Source organism: Musca domestica, unplaced genomic scaffold (genome assembly GCF_030504385.1).
Source record: "Musca domestica strain aabys unplaced genomic scaffold, Musca_domestica.polishedcontigs.V.1.1 30, whole genome shotgun sequence".
In the NCBI taxonomy this organism is placed as follows: Eukaryota; Metazoa; Arthropoda; class Insecta; order Diptera; family Muscidae; genus Musca; species Musca domestica.
Genome location: NW_026712300.1, coordinates 1,227,989 through 1,249,166, shown reverse-complemented (window position 1 = coordinate 1,249,166; position 21,178 = coordinate 1,227,989). Strand labels below are relative to the sequence as shown.

The following is a 21,178-nucleotide window of genomic DNA, read 5'->3' as shown; positions in this document are numbered from 1 at the left end:
ATATGATCACAATTTGTTAATAAATTATTGTGCCTAAGGTGAACAGGTGGAGTGGAAAGAACCGAGGACCGTTCTAAAAAGCTAATAGCTTAAGAAGGAGGGCTGGATATGAAACAATCATTAATGTGGTGTGTACTGCGATTAGTCTTGATTTTCCAACACAATCCTTGATTTACACATAAACAGGTACAAAGATGCTGTACAAACAGCAAAGATGCTTTTTTAACTGTTCTTAATTACTCAAGTTTGTGCGCTGCAAACAAGATTCATGAAGGATGCTTGAATGAACCCGTAGCCGCTCGCACTAAGTTAGGTTGAAATATTTATGGATATGTTGCTTGGAATATTATATCAAGTAAGTCGATCAACTTTCATATTGGCGATGGCAAAATATTCGCAAATTCTCCGCAAATTGTTGTATACTGCGTATCCATAACTGAATAGACAATGCTGCTATCCCAGAGAAGCAAAAGCGGCTCATTTTAATACCAAAAGAATGTTATATCACAAAACGTCTTTTAATTAATTTCCATGAAAAGTACAAACATATGAACCACAAGACTGTGATAAATGAAAATAGACAAAGATTCCAAATTTCAGGGTTGTGATCTGTCTTCAAAACATTAATAAAAAATTGTCAGATGTGCAGAACAAGCAAGGCTGCACCGCAAAGCCTCTATATGGTTAAATTTCTCAGAGCTCGTCCGGCATCATTTGAACAGCCCTTTACATTCACAGGCCAAGATTTATTTTGTCCTATTTTTGTGACGGTGAATTGGTACAAAGAGAAAATATATGTTTGCTTTTTGACTTGTTTCAAAATTCGGGCCGTCCACATAGAAGTGGCTAATTATCTTACAACAAGTTCGTGCATTTTGTCCATACGAAACTTTATTTCACGTCGAGGTATACCAAGAGAGTTTTTCTCCGATAACGAACAAACGAACACTCCGGCTTCTCCTCATATGGTTGGATGTTGGGAGAGTCTCGTAAAGTCAGTTAAAGTTATGCTCTACAAACTTAGCCCAATGAGGTCTCAAAAGGATGAACTTCTACGCAATATGTTGATTGAGATTGAAAAGCAAAGGTTAAGACCAAGAATGGGATTATGGAAAGGCTAGTGACGAAGTTAGCAGTTTTGAACGTGGCGTCCAGGAAACAGTAAAACTATGAGGAAACCTCTAGCAATACTGCGGCGGGAATGTTGCCGCCACTTCTTAAAGCTAACACATCGAGCTTTAAATAGGGCAATACTTACATGTTTATTTGATATTTCCTCTATACCAAAATCATTTTTTTTTATATGTCAATTAATTGTATCGTAAATAGTTATTTTGTCAAAAAGCGTCAATAGTGTTGCCATTTTCGCATTAAGCAAAGGACTAGTTTTTTATTTTCATTTTGCTACGCAAACATTGGTCTTTCGAGCCGGATTTTACGATCTGTCTCCTTCCTTCACGAGGAAAAACAACGAAGAAACGACTGTTTCGCAGCAAAAACATTGGATTCTACGATCCGTCTATGTGCCTCACCGAGGATACGACTTCGTCGTCAACAACAACAAAGGGATCATCGATCACCACCATCACCTCTAATAAAATTTGATTACATTTTTATTAAACCGCAACAACAAAGGTATGTACACAGTGAATTACGTTCAAAGTGACATGCCGAACATTGTTATTGTTGTGTTAAAAAAACAACACAATGCCTTCGGTCGTTTTCAACAAGTTTTTATGTCCGTCCGTTTCCTATGAGATTGCCGTCGGCAGTTATCATAACATCAAAACACACTACAAACTATGACATAAAGTTGTCTATGTAGGTCCACGTCTTATAGCCCACACATAACTGTACCTCCCTTTATTCGTTATATGACGATATTATTCACAGAACTATTTAAAATGGAATTGTTTCAAATTTCGTATTTGAAGTTTGCAATCCGTCCTACTGCCTATGACAAAAAATTTTGTTTGTTCTATTTAATTTTTATGATTTCACAAAACATGCTGCTTTAATTATTCTACTTCTGGTTGTTATGTGCTAAACCTCTTGCAGAAAACAAATTTTAGAAAACTTACACTAAATTATAACGAAAATACGAACTACTACAATTGTTGGGACTCACATAATTCTACAAAGAAACAGTCTTTCATTTAGTGGTTTTAAATTCGTCTAATAATAGTACTTTATAGTTAGATAAACATTGTGTTCCTCTCTTATATAATTTTAGAAACAATAACAGGAAAACACGCCAAAAACACGGGTTTTATCAAGAAAACCCTACAAATATCGACAAACATGCATACCACGAATAATTGATAACAAAAAGCAACGCAATGTGCATTGTTTATATAGATTGTAGTAAACAAATCCCTGAAAGTAGGTCATGAAATTAAATCTTCTTGAAAAAATTTAATATAATACAGAGGAAAGCTAAGGTGGTGAATATTATCCGAAGAAGTATACCTGAGACGTTGTTTCTAGCACTGTTCATTGAATCAACATCTGAAGTAATTCTTTCGACATGCGTTCCGATATAATTTTAAATCAGGGTCGACGAACTTAAATTGGTAACTTTGTTCTGTAACTTTGGTGAGGGCTTAATAAAAGTATCCAATGTTCTGATAAGCATGGCCAATGGTGTGAATGGCATAATGAGTAATTACAATTAGAAAAGCAAAAAACACAAACGTTGTTTTTATAAAAACAACAATAAAGGGATAAGCCTGACCATTTTGCAACAACAAAATACTTCAACAAGTAAAAAAGCTGTCGGGCCGAACTTTTAATACCCTCCTCCATTTGTAACAAATTTGACAATTTCCAAAAAAAAAAAAAACAAAAATAAAATAAATAAATAAAATCCGTTAAAAATTCTTTTAAAATCTTAAAAAACCGAATGCCTATACGACGACGTGGACCTGCATAGGCAGCTTTTGTCATAAGTTATTACAATATTTAAATGCGAAACTGAAGAAAAATCTGTTTACAATGTAGCTAAAATCATCGAAACACCGAATATAGGGGGTACCGTTATATGGGGGCTATACGAAGACGTGGACCAGCACAGAAATTTTTCTGGCATGGGCTGAAGTATCCATTACGAACTTTACATGCGCAATTTGAAACAATCCCGGTAAGTAATTTCGCTAAAATCATCAAAATACCGAATATCGGGGGTACGGTATATGGGGGCTATACGAAGACGTAGACCTACATGGCCCATTTTCTGTTTTATGCTGCAGCATCTATTACGAACTTCAAATGCCAACTTTGAAACGATTCCGGTAAATAATGTCGCTAAAATCATCAAAATACCGAATATCGGGGGGTATGGTATATGGGGGCTATACGAAGACGTGGACCTACATGGCCCATTTTCTGTTTTATGCTGCAGTGTCTATTACGAACTTCAAATACCAAATTTGTAACGATTCCTTTAAATAATGTCGCTAAAATCATCAAAATACCGAATTTTTGGGGGTACCGTTATATAGGGGCTATACGAAGACGTGGACCTACACAGACTATTTTCTGTCATAGGCTGTAGTATCCATTTCAAATGCCAAATTTTGAAACAATCCCGGTGAATAATGTCGCTAAAATCATCAAAATACCGAATATCGGGAGGTACCGTTATATGGGGGCTATATGATAATTTGGACCTACATGGCTGCCTACTGGCAAAATATACATGTGTGCAAAATTTAGCCTTCTATCTCAATTTGTTCGAAAGATAGCGTGATTACAACAGACAGACAGACAGACGGACATATACCGTACCCCCGATATTCGGTATTTTGATGATTTTAGCGACATTATTTACCGGGATTGTTTCAAATTTCGCATGTGAAGTTCGTAATGAATACTTCAGCCCATGCCAGAAAAATGTCTGTGCAGGTCCACGTCTTCGTGTAGCCCCCATATAACGGTACCCCCTATATTCGGTGTTTTTATGATTTTAGCTACATTATAAACAGATTTTTCTTCAAGTTTCGCATTTAAATATTGTAATAACTTATGACAAAAGTTGCCTATGCAGGTCCACGTCGTCGTATAGGCATTCGGTATTTTTAAGATTTTAACAGAATTTTTAACGGATTTTATTGTACTTTTTTTTGGGAAATTGTCAAATTTGCACCAAATGGAGGAGAGTATTAAAAGCTCGACCCGGCCGAACTTACAGCTTTTTTATTTGTTTCAATATGCGAAAACAAGGTTGGTCTACCGATATATTGTTATTTTCTCAATGATGTGAAGTCATGAGTGGATGCAAATAGGAATAACAATAACAGCAACACTACTAGATTAATTGTTGTAAGTGAATGATCAAAACAAATGTAAAGAAACTACTACACAAATCAATGCTAGTTTGTTATTTGAAATGATAATAATGTTGTTTATAGAGAAGTATGTATGTCCGAATTCAAATTTTAACAGAAAAATTTAAATCGTGTAAACTAGGTGGAGAGGATTTTAATGCACTGGGGTTAAGAAAAAACACACACAAAGAACACAATAAAATGTATATTGCCGATTATGTCGAGATTAGGTTGGTGAATGGACGATCAGCCCATATGTATTTTTTAAAATTATTTTCTGAAAATGCACTCGCGATTTTGGTTTGTGCCACGCCAACGAAGGCTCTAAGGAGAGTTAAAGCCAACTTTTTAGCCCAAAAACACATCTCTCTACGGCCCGTGCTATGTGAACGTGGGCTCTCATTCTTTGGAAAAATACAATTCTAACTTAAGTAGAAGACTTTTTTTTCATACGCACATTAGATCGCAATACAAAATTAAAACGAAAAATGACAACATTCATAGAAAATACAATGTGCCAAATTTACTGTTTTTTAGTCTTCCAAATTAGTGTATTTTGCACTTGCGCTATTTCATGCTGTTGTCGACTCACAACAATAAAACTGGACTGCACCTAACTTCTGTTTATAAAGGAATATTAAATGATTGGGTAATGATGATGTTGATGAAAATAATGTTTATGACTTTGATTGTAATGATTACTTCTTCCACATAGAACGCAACAACCGAAAATACATAAATATCAATGTAATGTATTGTTATAATGATTCAAGAATAGACCAGCGGGCTGAAAGATATGCCTCGATGTTAACTCGAGAGGGTGCATCCGGCTCGAAGGAAATGTTTATGACTTTGATTGTAATGATTACTTCTTCCACATAGAACGCAACAACCGAAAATACATAAATATCAATGTAATGTATTGTTATAATGATTCAAGAATAGACCAGCGGGCTGAAAGATATGCCTCGATGTTAACTCGAGAGGGTGCATCCGGCTCGAAGGAAATGTGTGAATTCGCCGAAATTGCGCTCCGATGAAAAAGATGTAGGAAATAGAAATAAAACACGATGGTCATAGTGGCTTAATAAATTAAATAGATGAATTTATCGATATTATAATCAACAATAAAAAAGACAAGTTCGGCGGGGCCGAACTTTTAATATCTTCCACCATTTTGAAGGATCTGGAAAAATCTCAAAAAAAAAAAAAAAAAAAAAAATCCGTCGACATTACCATTTAAATGAAAACCGTTAAATTGGGGGCTATACGAAGACATGGACCTGCATGAGTAATTATTTTTCTTCAAATACGAAATTTGAAAAAATTTCGTTAAATATAGTCGCTTATATTATCAAATTTGAAACGATTCCGGTGAATAATGTTGCTAATGTCATCAAAAAAAAAAAAAAAAACGGAACATTTATTTATCATACGAACTTTGAACACGCAATTTGAAACCATTCCGGTAAAAATTGTAATGTATGTATAAGGGTATCTTATATGGGAAATATACGATATCGTAGACCTATATAAATAATTTTCTTACAAGCGGTAAAGGGATTCTTTGTGTAAAATTTCACACAATTTCATTGACAAATTTGGCTAAAATCGTCAAAATACCGTATATCGGAAGGTACCGTTATATGGAGGATATACGATATAGTGGAACGCTATAGCCCATTTTAAAACTCGACCTGCCTGCGTACAAAAGATTCATTTTTACAAAATTTTAGCTTCCTACCTTAATTCGTTTTGACAATAGCGTGGTTACAACAGACGGAAAGGAATGTTACAATAAGAAAAAGTGAACAGATTTCAACGAATGTACAATATAATAAGTGGTGCAGCAATCTGCACCATGATTCCATTTCAAGTAAGGGGAGACAATTCATATTTAAACAAAGGGTTTCCATAACATAAAAGAATGTCTACAAGTATGTAGAGAACGCGCATGCCAGGGACCACTTATAATGACCTAGTGCTATAGATAAAATAATCTGTAGGAAATTGATTGGCAATCCTATGAATGCCAATCCTAAATAATAAATCATGAGCAGGTAGTCGAAAAATAATACTGTTTGGCGCAAATGTTGCGCAGTGTTTCACCTTGAAAACAGAATATAGATAAATCCTAAGTCATGAAATTAATAAAAAAGGCTTTGTGGCCGCCACTTCCTAAAACCAGCACATCGTGCTTTAAGTAGGGCAACACTTACGTATTTTTTGATAGTTGCTCTATAACAAAATTTGTTTTATTTATATGTCAATTGTATAGTTAGTATTTATTTTGTCAAAAATATGTACTATATACTGCTGTGGTTTTCGCCTTAACCAAGCAAAGGACTAGTTAAATAAAAAGAAAATAATTACATTAAAACTTCTAGCAATTTTCACAGTTAAAAGTCTGGTCAATTCATAAATTTTATAAACTTATATTCTAACACATTTTTTACAAGAATTTTAATATGATCACAATTTGTTAATAAATTATTGTGCCTAAGGTGAACAGGTGGAGTGGAAAGAACCGAGGACCGTTCTAAAAAGCTAATAGCTTAAGAAGGAGGGCTGGATATGAAACAATCATTAATGTGGTGTGTACTGCGATTAGTCTTGATTTTCCAACACAATCCTTGATTTACACATAAACAGGTACAAAGATGCTGTACAAACAGCAAAGATGCTTTTTTAACTGTTCTTAATTACTCAAGTTTGTGCGCTGCAAACAAGATTCATGAAGGATGCTTGAATGAACCCGTAGCCGCTCGCACTAAGTTAGGTTGAAATATTTATGGATATGTTGCTTGGAATATTATATCAAGTAAGTCGATCAACTTTCATATTGGCGATGGCAAAATATTCGCAAATTCTCCGCAAATTGTTGTATACTGCGTATCCATAACTGAATAGATAATGCTGATATCCCAGAGAAGCAAAAGCGGCTCATTTTAATACCAAAAGAATGCTATATCACAAAACGTCTTTTAATTAATTTCCATGAAAAATACAAACATATGAACCACAAGACTGTGATAAATGAAAATAGACAAAGATTCCAAATTTCAGGGTTGTGATCTGTCTTCAAAACATTAATAAAAAATTGTCAGATGTGCAGAACAAGCAAGGCTGCACCGCAAAGCCTCTATATGGTTAAATTTCTCAGAGCTCGTCCGGCATCATTTGAACAGCCCTTAACATTCACAGGCCAAGATTTATTTTGTCCTATTTTTGTGACGGTGAATTGGTACAAAGAGAAAATATATGTTTGCTTTTTGACTTGTTTCAAAATTCGGCCGTCCACATAGAAGTGGCTAATTATCTTACAACAAGTTCGTGCATTTTGTCCATACGAAACTTTATTTCACGTCGAGGTATACCAAGAGAGTTTTTCTCCGATAACGAACACTCCGGCTTCTCCTCATATGGTTGGATGTTGGGAGAGTCTCGTAAAGTCAGTTAAAGTTATGCTCTACAAACTTAGCCCAATGAAGTCTCAAAAGGATGAACTTCTACGCAATATGCTGATTGAGATTGAAAAGCAAAGGTTAAGACCAAGAATGGGATTATGGAAAGGCTAGTGACGAAGTTAGCAGTTTTGAACGTGGCGTCCAGGAAACAGTAAAACTATGAGGAAACCTCTAGCTATACTGGGGATATTTGATATTGATATTTCCTCTATAACAAAATCATTTTTTTTATATGTCAATTAATTGTATCGTAAATAGTTATTTTGTCAAAAAGCGTCAATAGTGTTGCCATTTTCGCATTAAGCAAAGGACTAGTTTTTTATTTTCATTTTGCTACGCAAACATTGGTCTTTCGAGCCGGATTTTACGATCTGTCTCCTTCCTTCACGAGGAAAAACAACGAAGAAACGACTGTTTCGCAGCAAAAACATTGGATTCTACGATCCGTCTATTTGCCTCACCGAGGATACGACTTCGTCGTCAACAACAACAAAGGGATCATCGATCACCACCATCACCTCTAATAAAATTTGAGTACATTTTTATTAAACCGCAACAACAAAGGTATGTACACAGTGAATTACGTTCAAAGTGACATGCCGAACATTGTTATTGTTGTGTTAAAAAAACAACACAAAGCCTTCGGTCGTTTTCAACAAGTTTTTATGTCCGTCCGTTTCCTATGAGATTGCCGTCGGCAGTTATCATAACATCAAAACACACTACAAACTATGACATAAAGTTGTCTATGTAGGTCCACGTCTTATAGCCCACACATAACTGTACCTCCCTTTATGCGTTATATGACGATATTATTCACAGAACTATTTAAAATGGAATTGTTTCAAATTTCGTATTTGAAGTTTGCAATCCGTCCTACAGCCTATGTCAAATAATTTTGTTTGTTCTTTTTAATTTTTATGATTTCACAAAACATGCTGCTTTAATTATTCTACTTCTGGTTGTTATGTGCTAAACCTCTTGCAGAAAACAAATTTTAGAAAACTTACACTAAATTATAACGAAAATAAAAACTACTACAATTGTTGGGACTCACATAATTCTACAAAGAAACAGTCTTTCATTTAGTGGTTTTAAATTCGTCTAATAATAGCACTTTATAGTTAGATAAACATTGTGTTCCTCTCTTATATAATTTTAGAAACAATAACAGGAAAACACGCCAAAACACGGGTTTTATCAACAAAACCCTACAAATATCGACAAACATGCATACCACGAATAATTGATAACAAAAAGCAACGCAATGTGCATTGTTTATATAGATTGTAGTAAACAAATCCCTGAAAGTAGGTCATGAAATTAAATCTTCTTGAAAAAATTTAATATAATATAGAGGAAAGCTAAGGTGGTGAATATTATCCGAAGAAGTATACCTGAGACGTTGTTTCTAGCACTGTTCATTGAATCAACATCTGAAGTAATTCTTTCGACATGCGTTCCGATATAATTTTAAATCAGTGTCGACGAACTTAAATTGGTAACTTTGTTCTGTAACTTTGGTGAGGGCTTAATAAAAGTATCCAAGGTTCTGATAAGCATGACCAATGGTGTGAATGGCATAATGAGTAATTACAATTAGAAAAGCAAAAAACACAAACGTTGATTTTATAAAAACAACAATAAAGGGATAAGCCTGACCATTTTGCAACAACAAAATACTTCAACAAGTAAAAAAGCAGTCGGGCCGAACTTTTAATACCCTCCCCATATTCGGTATTTTGATGATTTTAGCGACATTATTTACCGGGATTGTTTCAAATTTCGCATGTGAAGTTCGTAATGAATACTTCAGCCCATGCCAGAAAAATGTCTGTGCAGGTCCACGTCTTCGTGTAGCCCCCATATAACGGTACCCCCTATATTCGGTGTTTTGATGATTTTAGCTACATTATAAACATATTTTTCTTCAAGTTTCGCATTTAAATATTGTAATAACTTATGACAAAAGTTGCCTATGCAGGTCCACGTCGTCGTATAGGCATTCGGTATTTTTAAGATTTTAACAGAATTTTTAACGGATTTTATTGTACTTTTTTTTTGGGAAATTGTCAAATTTGCACCAAATGGAGGAGAGTATTAAAAGCTCGACCCGGCCGAACTTACAGCTTTTTTATTTGTTTCAATATGCGAAAACAAGGTTGGTATACCGATATATTGTTATTTTCTCAATGATGTGAAGTCATGAGTGACTGCAAATAGGAATAACAATAACAGCAACACTACTAGATTAATTGTTGTAAGTGAATGATCAAAACAAATGTAAAGAAACTACTACACAAATCAATGCTAGTTTGTTATTTGAAATGATAATAATGTTGTTTATAGAGAAGTATGTATGTCCGAATTTAAATTTTAACAAAAAAATTTAAATCGTTTAAACTAGGTGGAGAGGATTTTAATGCACTGGGGTTAAGAAAAAAACACACACAAAGAACACAATAAAATGTATATTGCCGATTATGTCGAGATTAGGTTGGTGAATGGACGATCAGCCCATATGTATTTTTTAAAATTATTTTCTGAAAATGCACTCGCGATTTTGGTTTGTGCCACGCCAACGAAGGCTCTAAGGAGAGTTAAAGCCAACTTTTTGGCACAAAAACACATCTCTCTACGGCCCGTGCTATGTGAACGTGGGCTCTCATTCTTTGGAAAAATACAATTCTAACTTAAGTAGAAGACTTTTTTTTCATACGCACATTAGATCGCAACACAAATTTAAAACGAAAAATGACAACATTCATAGAAAATACAATGTGCCAAATTTACTGTTTTTTAGTCTTCCAAATTAGTGTATTTTGCACTTGCGCTATTTCATGCTGTTGTCGACTCACAACAATAAAACTGGACTGCACCTAACTTTTGTTTATAAAGGAATATTAAATGATTGGGTAATGATGATGTTGATGAAAATAATGTTTATGACTTTGATTGTAATGATTACTTCTTCCACATAGAACGCAACAACCGAAAATACAACAATATCAATGTAATGTATTGTTATAATGATTCAAGAATAGACCAGCGGGCTGAAAGATATGCCTCGATGTTAACTCGAGAGGGTGCATCCGGCTCGAAGGAAATGTGTGAATTCGCCGAAATTGCGCTCCGATGAAAAAGATGTAGGAAATAGAAATAAAACACGATGGTCATAGTGGCTTAATAAATTAAATAGATGAATTCTTTATCGATATTATAATCAACAACTTTTAATATCTTCCACCATTTTGAAGGATCTGGAAAAATCTGAAAAAAAAAATCCGTCGACATTACCATTTAAATAAAAACCGTTAAATTGGGGGCTTTACGAAGACGTGGACCTGCATGAGTAATTATTTTTCTTCAAATACGAAATTTGAAAAAATTTCGTTAAATATAGCCGCTTATATTATCAAATTTGAAACGATTCCGGTGAATTATGTTGCTAATGTCATCAAAAAAAAAAAAAAAAAAAAAAAAAAAACGGAACAAAGGGAGGACAAAGACGTGGACCTTCATAGACATTTATTCATCATACGAACTTTGAACACGCAATTTGAAACCATTCCGGTAAAAATTGTAATGTATGTATAAGGGTATCTTATATGGGAGATATACGATATCGTAGACCTATATAAATAATTTTCTTACAAGCGGTAAAGGGATTCTTTGTGTAAAATTTCACACAATTTCATTGACAAATTTGGCTAAAATCGTCAAAATACCGTATATCGGAAGGTACTGTTATATGGAGGATATACGATATAATGGAACGCTATAGCCCATTTTAAAACTCGACCTGCCTGCGTACAAAAGATTCATTTTTACAAAATTTTAGCTTCCTACCATAATTCGTTTTGACAATAGCGTGGTTACAAAAGACGGAAAGGAATGTTACAATAAGAAAAAGTGAACAGATTTCAACGAATGTACAATATAATAAGTGGTGCAGCAATCTGCACCATGATTCCATTTCAAGTAAGGGGAGACAATTCTTATTTAAACAAAGGGTTTCCATAACATAAAAGAATGTCTACAAGTATGTAGAGAACACGCATGCCAGGGACCACTTATAATGACCTAGTGCTATACATAAAATAATCTGTAGGAAATTGATTGGCAATCCTATGAATGCCAATCCTAAATAATAAATCATGAGCAGGTAGTCGAAAAATAATACTGTTTGGCGCAAATGTTGCGCAGTGTTTCACCTTGAAAACAGAATATAGATAAATCCTAAGTCATGAAATTAATAAAAAGGGCTTTGTGGCCGCCACTTCCTAAAACCAGCACATCGTGCTTTAAGTAGGGCAACACTTACGTATTTTTTGATAGTTGCTCTATAACAAAAATTGTTTATTTATATGTCAATTGTATAGTTAGTATTTATTTTGTCAAAAATATGTACTATATACTGCTGTGGTTTTCGCCTTAACCAAGCAAAGGACTAGTTAAATAAAAAGAAACTAATTACATTAAAACTTCTAGCAATTTTCACAGTTAAAAGTCTGGTCAATTCATAAATTTTATAAACTTATATTCTAACACATTTTTTACAAGAATTTTAATATGATCCCAATTTGTTAATAAATCATTGTGCCTAAGGTGAACAGGTGGAGTGGAAAGAACCGAGGACCGTTCTAAAAAGCTAATAGCTTAAGAAGGAGGGCTGGATATGAAACAATCATTAATGTGGTGTGTACTGCGATTAGTCTTGATTTTTCAACACAATCCTTGATTTACACATAAACAGGTACAAAGATGCTGTACAAACAGCAAAGATGCTTTTTTAACTGTTCTTAATTACTCAAGTTTGTGCGCTGCAAACAAGATTCATGAAGGATGCTTGAATGAACCCGTAGCCGCTCGCACTAAGTTAGGTTGAAATATTTATGGATATGTTGCTTGGAATATTATATCAAGTAAGTCGATCAACTTTCATATTGGCGATGGCAAAATATTCGCAAATTCTCCGCAAATTGTTGTATACAGCGTGTCCATAACTGAATAGATAATGCTGATATCCCAGAGAAGCAAAAGCGGCTCATTTCAATACCAAAAGAATGTTATATCACAAAACGTCTTTTAATTAATTTCCATGAAAAGTACAAACATATGAACCACAAGACTGTGATAAATGAAAATAGACAAAGATTCCCAATTTCAGGGTTGTGATCTGTCTTCAAAACATTAATAAAAAATTGTCAGATGTGCAGAACAAGCAATGCTGCACCGCAAAGCCCCTATATGGTTAAATTTCTCAGAGCTCGTCCGGCATCATTTGAACAGCCTTTTACATTCACAGGCCAAGATTTATTTTGTCCTATTTTTGTGACGGTGAATTGGTACAAAGAGAAAATATATGTTTGCTTTTTGACTTGTTTCGAAATTCGGGCCGTCCACATAGAAGTGGCTAATTATCTTACAACAAGTTCGTGCATTTTGTCCATACGAAACTTTATTTCACGTCGAGGTATACCAAGAGAGTTTTTCTCCGATAACGAACAAACGAACACTCCGGCTTCTCCTCATATGGTTGGATGTTGGGAGAGTCTCGTAAAGTCAGTTAAAGTTATGCTCTACAAACTTAGCCCAATGAGGTCTCAAAAGGATCAACTTCTACGCAATATGTTGATTGAGATTGAAAAGCAAAGGTTAAGACCAAGAATGGGATTATGGAAAGGCTAGTGATGAAGTTAGCAGTTTTGAACGTGGCGTGCAGGAAACAGTAAAACTATGAGGAAACCTCTAGCTATACTGCGGGGGGAATGTTGCCGCCACTTTTTAAAGCTAACACATCGAGCTTTAAATAGGGCAACACTTACATGTTTATTTGATATTTACTCTATAACAAAATCATTTTGTTCATATGTCAATTAATTGTATCGTAAATAGTTATTTTGTCAAGCGTCAATAGTGTTGCCATTTTCGCATTAAGCAAAGGACTAGTTTTTTATTTTAATTTTGCTACGCAAACATTGGTCCTTCGAGCCGGATTTTACGATCTGTCTCCTTCCTTCACGAGGAAAAACAAAGAAGAAACGACTGTTTCGCAGCAAAAACATTGGATTCTACGATCTGTCTATTTGCCTCACCGAGGATACGACTTCGTCGTCAAAAACAACAAAGGGATCATCGATCACCATTATCACCTCTAATAAAATTTGATTACATTTTTATTAAACCGCCACAACAAAGGTATGTACACAGTGAATTACGCTCAAAGTGACATGCCGAACATTGTTATTGTTGTGTTAATAAAACAACAAAAAACCTTCGGTCGTTTTCAACAAGTTTTTAGGTCCGTCCGTTTCCTATGAGATTGCCGTCGGCATTTATCATAACAACAAAACAGTGTCAAAGTGATTTTTGTTTCCAACAAAACACACACTCACAACCACAATCACAGAATTGCATATTTTTCCATTGCCTTCAATTCCTTCTTTTCTTTATGTGTTTGCATCTTCCTTCTTTATGTGTTTTGCATCTTCTTGTATGTTTGTAAAACACAACAGCAACAATATAAAAGAATAATTGTTGTCATCACTGCTGATTGTTGGTTCCGTTTCGTTTACATATTCGTGTAAATTACAATAGAGACACTCACTGATAAATGATAGCGGATCATATACAATAGGTGTGTTCACAATCATTTATCATAATATATTTATTGAAAAATTGAAAGTGCCATTTTAAATAAAATGTTGTGTTGATTTCTTCGAATATCAACCAATAATAAAATTTTGCTTGTGTCTCCGATACAATACACCCTACATTCGGTATATACATACATTAAATATTAAATAACGTTTAATACAAAATCTAATTTTTTTTTTTTTTTTTTTTTGCAAATTCTTTCGAAAAAACTGTTTTGTTTCTTGTTTTATTCTGAACGATTAATAGAGTGCAACTCACAGTTCGTGTACCCTACAATCGGTTTTAGTAATTTTTATCATATCATTGAGTTGTTCGACTCCTAAATATTTTTTGTTGAAAATTGTTTTCGGCATGTGGTATATACGACACGTTGTCACAAATTATGTGTATTTTACGATACGCTGTACATAATTTTCGAAATTTTTAATACACTGCGAAAATGTTCTTAATTCATTTATAATATTATTTTACTTTTGTTATTTAATCACGTTAAACCTCAATTAATATTGGTATATCAATATTATACAATCAGTGTATTTTCATTAAATAAATATTGATTTTCTTGACATTACAAGGAACAAGGTCACAACACTATGGGATAAAGTTAAATTCCAATTTGAAAAATGCCTCGATTACCTATATGATGATAAAAATTCTAACGAGGACGACATTTCAGCTGCCGACATCAAATACGATGTCGCCTACAAATGTTTTTTAAATGTTTCAGCGTCCATTAATAGAAAGTTAAGTGCGCTACGGGCTCCGCCTAAGTCACCTACTGTAATTTTACCAAAATCTCTTATACGGAACACTTCAATACCTTTTTCCGAGGATACAGCGACAGTATCGAATGCTCCCCATCGATCTGAAACTTCCCAAAATTCATCTTTCACATCCTGTGGAATGATAATTGCGGTTACAGGTTAAATTTGCCACCCTGTGATATCGATGTGTTCAATGGGGATTTTCTTTCCTGGCCTACGTTCAGGGACTTATTTTCTGCCATATATATATAAATAATAGCGGCATAAGCGATATTAAACGCTTATGCCATTTGTATAATAAAACAGGAGCGATGCCCATGAAATTGTGTCCGAGTTTACGCTTACACACAAAAACTTTAGTCTAGCATAGAGTGCATTTTTCTCTACTTATGACAATTCTCGAATTTTGGTGAACCACCATCTTAAGCACCTCTTTGACCTTCCAGTTTAGACAAAGAAACTAGAGCAGGGTTAAAGACTCTACAAAGAGGCATAAACGGGTGTATTTCATCCATGTCTCATTATGATGTGTCGACAAAAGACTGGAATCCTAGTTTTCCTGTGTATTCAGAGGTTACCTAGGAACTGTGTGGGGCTTTGGGAACAAAACATAAAAAACAAATCAACTTTATCTTAGTGGAAAGATTTGGATCAGTTTCTTACAAAAACGATCCAAACTTTGACCTGCTTACGTGACATTAGGGGCATCGATTACCTCAAACCTCTTAACAATGACAAACGTTCCCATTCTACGGATGGTGCAACAAGTTCATCAAATTCCGTCACGGCCCAAAGAACCCCTCATTTCTCAAGGTCCTCTCGAACATCCTCGCCTAGATTCTGTGCGCTTTGTTCACGACAAAGCCATCATCTTAAGGTTTGTCATAGATTCCTTAGACTTTCAGTTCTTGAATGAATCAGCACAGTTAAGATACATTTCTGTTGTCTTAATTGTTTTTCTCACGGACATGAAGCTTCTAAATACAACAGCATTCACAACTGCACTACATGCAACAGACGGCATCATACGCTGTTACACATCGAGGTCACGCCTCTTCCGCCTTCGACGCTGTCTAATTCTAGCAGTTCAGTTCAGGGAAATCTACCTACAACATCTACGGGTATTATATCAGGTCTTCAAACCGACAGGTATTTCATAACACCCAGAGTAAAAAAATATTGTGCACCATAGCTGTGCTGGTACTACGTACCCAGCTAGAGCCTTAACAGATCCTGCTTCAGAAGCATCTTTTGTTTCTGAACGTATTACAAAAAAGAATGCCCCATTCGTATTAGTTTTCCATTGGATGCTACTAATGCTATGGGTCTGCCGACAATTGCAGAAAATCTGCCATCATTTTCCATCAAACGTGACACCATTCCACAATTGCAAAATCTTCGTTTGGCCGAACCTGATCCCTTCTCGTCCTGTAGACCTGCTATTAAGTGCAACTCTTTATCCGAAGATCCTGCTACAGGGCACCCGAACCAACGTATTAGGTTCATTAATAGCGCAGAGCACCGTCTTCGGCTGGATCATTACTGGTTCAATGCCAAACTCCCGTCTACAACTTTCTGTTTAGGGATTCTCCTTAGTTTAGGGTAAATGACTGGGGACTCTCAGTTACTTTTGCTCAAAGAGGCATTAGATAATGTTCATTTGGTATGATTTGAATGCCAAATCTTAAAGCAGATGCCAATTATTTATATTGGAGGATCACCGATCCATAGTTCATACCAATATACCGAATGTGACGAGGGAAATTTCATACAGAAAACGGCACTTTCGTCCGACAGCCATTTCAATTACTTTTCCACTCCCACGGAGTTAGTTATAGTCGATGTTCGCGTCGTCTAGGACTCTTCTCTACTTTTTCGCTACAAATTTGAAAAAAAACTTAGTTTGATGGCCGCGAAGCATCGAACTATACAGTTGAAAAAGCGACCTACGGTTTTGTGGTCATTCTGACCAAAGTTCGTTCCTATTTACATTTTCGCTTCCTTTCTACTTTTCATATGAGTTGGAAAATTTAGAATGATTGTTGCGATGATGGTGTGCGGAACAGGAACATCGATTTGATGGCTGCGCTGATCCCTGAAGCCCACGGCATACACAATGGATGAAGCAGAACCTCGGATCGGTGCCTGGAGTTCCTCCAGGAGAGTTCAGTGGTTTCGCCTCATTGATTGACCCCCCCCCCCCCCCCCGTAATTCCCAGACCCATCAGTATCTTTGCCTTTACGTCGTTGATATGCTGTAGATTTTCTATGCTTAATCTTTGTAGATAAGGAAGACTTAGTGTGTCTTGATGACCCATGATATTGAGAACCGCTATTGAGGCTGTCGCAGGTTTTTTCATTATAATACCTTTCTGATTTCTGTAAATTGATCCATTAATGGTACCTTTGTCCTTAAAGGTAATTAGAAATGTACCGCAAACTGTGGTTGTAGAACCTTGGGTGTTGTTGATTACCGCTGTGTTCTCGTTAAGAATAATGACACCATCATCAATAATTACCAAAGGTTCAAGGTGACTGGGTCGTGTGCTGCTGTGGGCTTAACGCCTGAATAAAGCTGTCGATCGCATGTTGTTTCCGAGAGTTCTTGACAAAATGATGATGTTAGAGTTGCGCTGCAATTTCCAATTGCCAACGTTTGTGTTCCACAATTTACAACATTGTTGTCAGCGAGGTGTAGTGTTGTTCCATTGTGTTGAACAGGGAAAATAATGATTTTCTTACATTCTAAACTAGGTTTAGGGTACTTTATAATAAAATGTAATAGCTTACTGTCTAAAAGGACTTTAACAATAGATACTTCCAACAAATCTGTAATAGTTACATTTATATTATCTTCTTCCATTATCTATTATCTATTGACAATCTTCAGTGTCTAAAAGCATGGGGTTAATTATTCCTATCTTTGTCAAGGTGACTGACAATATTAATGACTCGATTTCGCTAATTATTATTCGATTTCTGGAAAGTAGGGTCTCATACAAGTGATCCGTGCTGGTTTGTTTAGGATTTGTCATTGAAATAATTTTGTTGACTGTTTCTGTCAATTTATTCATTTCTTCCTGAGTTTTTGTGTTTATTGATATTTGTCTGTTCATAGTGTTTGTGATTTCTTGTTGTTTAAATTTAAGCTTCTTGCATGTCTGTGGTGAACTTCTAAAGTTGTTAAAAGGTCTCGTATCCACATTGTATCGGAATTTAGTAATTTAACCATGTGTGATAAAGAAAAATGTTCGGCAAGGCTTTCAGTTTCATCTGCGATTTCAGAATACAATGTTAAGTTTGTTGTATGTCTCAAGTAGTCAAAATCTCTTCAAATAATCGGGATGTATTTACTGTTGGAATGGATAGTATCATTGTCAAAATCGGCTAAAAGAGGTAATTTATTTAAAAAAAAGGTAGTAAGGGTGTGTTCGTTTTATCTTAAATTGTCCCTTTGTCCCTCCCTTTTATAAGATCAGCTGTTCCTAGATCTGCTTCAACAATTTCCTCAGAATATAGGGGGGTTAGTTTATTACCTAACCGTTTATTGTTCCTTACCATCACTCTGTCTCCAACATTAAATGATCTGTTCTGTCAAGAGGTGTGGTTTCTTTTTAACGATGTCAGTTGAGTGTTAGTTAATCTTTCTTTCACCTTCTCTTTACCATCTTCCGATGAAAAGTGAATTATGTCTATTGGTCTTTGGTTTGTCACTGAGTGTATGGTTCGGTTATATATCTCTGTTGCAAGTAGGATTAGTTCAACCGTACTCTCAATCTTTTTTTCTACTTTAAGTCATCTTGAGATCTCTGAAAGTGTACTGTGAAACCTTTCAACTTGCCCGTTTGAAGTACTATGAAGTGGGGCTGCGTAGGAAATATTGACACCAAATTGGTCTCGTAATAGGGATCTGAGTGTCTCGGACTTTAATGAAGGTTCATTGTCGCAGTAGACATTCTTCGTATGAGGAAAGAAATTCATTAATTGTAATAATGGATCTTTTAGGTCAGCTATGGTTCGTGAAGGTATAGTCTGTACTATAGCGAACTTTGAAAATTTATCCACACAGGTTAGAAAGTATTTCTTATCTGTGGAAAATATATCGAAATGCAGCATCTCACCAACATAGGAGGGTAACAGTGTTGAACCCATCTCCTATTTTCTTAGGTGCCTAATGTATTTTGCTTTGGCGCAAACTCTACAATTTGCACAACTTCGTTTGCTCTCATAACCATGTTTGGGAAGTAATAGTCTGAGAGAATTTGTTTATCGTTTTCCTGTGCAACTATCTCTCTTTGTTCATTTTTATCAAAAATATCTTGAACCATATTATTGCAATACCAAAATTTTCTTCCTGGAAAAAGACTTACCAATTCGTGTTGGATGCACGCAAGAGTAGGTAGATCGCAATGAATGGCATCTACAACATTTGGGCTGACTACTAACTTCTTGTCAGTGAAGTCAATCATATGACGGACTTTCTCCGAATAAATTATGAACTTTCTGGTTTTAGGAAAGTTCGCCTCGTGGAGTATAATCTGGTTCTTGAAACAGTTGACGGGTTTGTCAGTTGCGTCAATCGTATGAGTCAAAGTTATCTAACTGTGTACTGTCGCTACCTCTGATGAGATATCATCTTCCAAAGCATATGAGATCTGAGAGTCTGGATTCACGGCGTCGTGTGAATTTAATTCCAAACAATGTATGACATGTCTTGAGAGGGCGTCTGCCACATAATTTTCTTTTCCAGTTTTATGGAAGATTTTGGCGTTATGTTCATCAACAAAGGCCATCCAAAGGTTGATTTGGCGTTTGGGTTTTTGTCTGAGACCGCAAACGTAAGGGGTTGGTGGTCCGTAAAGAGGTTCAAGTTTCTCACATCATAAAGGTAGTTTCTCAATTTTCCTAGAGCCCAAACAATAGCTAATAATTCACTCTTATTAGTGGCATAATTTAGCTCCCTTTTGGTCAATGTTCTGGAAATCATTGTTATAGGCCTACCACCTTGAGACAACACTGCCCCTAGTCCTTATGCCGAAGCGTCTGTTGTCAAATCAAATGGCTTTTAAAAGTCAGGGTATAACAGTAGGACATCTTCGGAGGCAAGAATTTCTTTCAATTGTTGGAAAGCTTTCCCTGATTGAGGGCACTAACCTTCCCATTCTGCCCTTTTAAAATGTCATACAGAGGTTTTGCTATTGAAGCAAAGTCTTTAATAAAACATCTGTAATAACTTGTCAGGCCTAGAAATGACCTGATATTATAAAGTGTAGTGGGCTGATTCGTAATTGCGAATCGCATCCACTATTTCTGGGCACGTTTTGATGCCATCTCTAGATACGGTGAAGCCAAGATATTCAACACTTTCCTTAAAAAAGTGATATTTTTGACGAGAAACTCTCATGTTGGCTTCAAGCAATCTAGTCAAGACCCACGAAATGTGTCTAATGTGGTCTTCCTCGTTTTCAAAAAAAAATTATAACATCGTCCACATAAACATAGCATGTCTTTCCGATTTGTTCTCTCAAAACATCATCAATGGCTCTTTGAAAAATTCTAGGAGCATTTTTTCAGGCCAAAATGAAGAAAGAAATCAATGACGAGACGTTTTTTAATGTTTCCTTCCATTTTTTAACAATTCCTTTATTTCAGAATTTATAAATTCCGCCACACCCACTGGGTATGGGTAGAGCTTGGAATACGTGGGATCAGTCGTAGTAGTACGAAGTGTGGCCACGATATTCGTATTGTATGGAAGTGCCTCGTCGGGGTTTGCAAAAACTCCCGACATATTTTGCATCATTTCCTTTACATTTGCACATCTTAGGAATTGAAGTTTTTCTATTGCGGAATTAGTTTTTATTTCTTTATTGTTAAAGTCCAAAGTAGCACTAGTCTGCGTGAGCAGATCCAGGTCAATTATACCGTCGAATGTTGACAGTAACGGAATAATAAAGAAAAT

At 35.5% G+C, this 21,178-nt stretch overlaps 1 protein-coding gene across 2 annotated transcripts in view; it reads right to left on the bottom strand.

Annotated features, from left to right (window-relative positions):
• LOC101899996 (muscle calcium channel subunit alpha-1) overlaps positions 1 to 21,178 on the bottom strand; it is a 1,479,766-nt gene that overhangs the window by 817,228 nt on the left and 641,360 nt on the right. The gene's annotated exons all lie outside the window — the stretch shown is intronic.